We start from the raw sequence: 2057 nt of genomic DNA on the forward strand, positions 1-2057 counted from the left end.
GAGGCGGTGCAGTTGGCGCAGGATAGGGCAGGGTTTAGAGCTGTTGTGCATAGGGTCACTATGAGTCGGAAACGACTCGATGGCACATAACAACAACATAATGAGAATATCAAAGACTACAGCCTTCAACATGGGTTATATCTAAATATCAAGAAAACAAAAAACCTTACCTCTGTACTAATAGATAATATCATGGCAGATGAAGAAAAGATTAGAATTGTCAATGATTTAATTTTATTTAACTCTACAATCTATACTCACGGGAACCCCCGTGTTTTGTTTTGTTTTTAAGTTATATTGCTTTGGAAAATCTAAAGAGCTATGATGTCAATAAAATGCCCAAACTATAGTTTTTAAAATTGCTTCCTCTACCTCTGAAATTTGGACAATGTATAAGAATGACTGAAGAAACTCATCACAAAAGAAGAAATTGAATAGGTCATAAAAAGACTTCCTCATAAGAAAAGTCCTGGACCAGATGGTTGCAAAGCTAAATTTTAGCAAATATTCAGAGAAGATGTATCACTAAAGCTACTTAAAGTATTTATAAGAATAGAAAAAGAAAGAACACTCCAGAGTCATTCGATGATGCTAGAGTAACCCTACTGAAACCAGGTAAATACATTACCAATAAAGAAAACTACAGACATGAATACAGATGCAAAAATATTTAACAAATTCCTGGCCTATAGAATCCAAAAAAGCATCTAAAAAAATAATTCATCATGACCAAGTGGGATTCATGATAGGTATGCATGGATGGTTCAACATAAGAAAAACAATCCACATAATTCACTATATTGACAAAGTAAATAACAAGAACCATGTGATCTTAGCAATTGATGCAGAAAAGTTATTCAACAAAATTCAACACTCTTCCTGATAAAGACACTCAGCAAAAATGGAATAGTAGGAAATTTCCTCAACATTGTGAAAAGTATATAAACAAAAAAGCAAATATCATTCTCAATTGAGAAAGACTAAAAACATTTTCCTGGCAAATAGGGACCAGACTAGGATGCCCACTCTAACCACTTCTGTGCAATTCTCTACTGGAAATGCTTGCTAGGGCAATATGACAAGAGAACAAAATAGAAGACATCCAGATCAGGAAAGAGATGGTTAGACTACCACTATATGCAGATGATATGACGGTGTACACAGAAAACTCCAAAGACTCAACAAAGAAACCTGTTAGAGCTAATAGACAAATTTAATAGAGAGGCAGGATATAAGATAATATCCAAAATCAGTGGGATTCCTCTACAGTAACAAAGAGAACTCAGAGAAGGAAACCAAGAAAGCAATACCATTTGTAATAGCAAACCACAAGTTGTGATATTTGGATGTAAACCTAATTAGAAACGCAAAAGACCCATACAAAGAAAACTAAAAAACATTCCTGTGATACATAATAAAAGTGCAGAAAGCTGCACTGCAATCCAGAAGGCACACAGTTTGAGGCCTCAAGCTGCCCTTTGGGAGAAAGATGGGCAATCTCCTCCTATGAGATAAATTGCCTCTGAAAACCCACCAGAGGGTCAGCTATGGGTGGGTTCTGACTTGACGGTACACAACAACTGTGCTTATGCAAACCTATTCATAGAACAGGAGGCAGTCATCAGAACAGAACAAGGAAACATTGCATGGTTCAAGATTGGGAAGTGTGCACACCAGAAATGTGTCCTATTGCTATAGCTTTTCACTCTATATGCAGAACAGATTATCTGGGAGACTGGGTTGTATGAGGAGAAATGTGGCATTGGGATTAGAGGTAGACTCATAAACAACCTGTGTTATGCAGATGGCACAACCCTGCTTGCTGAAACTGAGGAGAACCTAGAGCACTTGCAGCAGAAGATCCTGACAACCCTCTCCAAGGACTGGTCCCTCCTTGCAACATGTCCAAAATATGTCAGATGAAGCTTCAGAATCCTTGCCTCCAAAGAACAGCCTGATCTCATTCTAGGAAGAACCTGTTCTACGAGCAGTCCATGATATATATTCAGTACTCTTCTCCAGTACCATAGCCATAGCTCAAAGGCATCAATTCTTCT

This window comes from Elephantulus edwardii, unplaced genomic scaffold (genome assembly GCF_000299155.1).
Source record: "Elephantulus edwardii isolate Elephantulus edwardi_28Jun2011 unplaced genomic scaffold, EleEdw1.0 scaffold00043, whole genome shotgun sequence".
Classification (NCBI taxonomy): domain Eukaryota; kingdom Metazoa; phylum Chordata; class Mammalia; order Macroscelidea; family Macroscelididae; genus Elephantulus; species Elephantulus edwardii.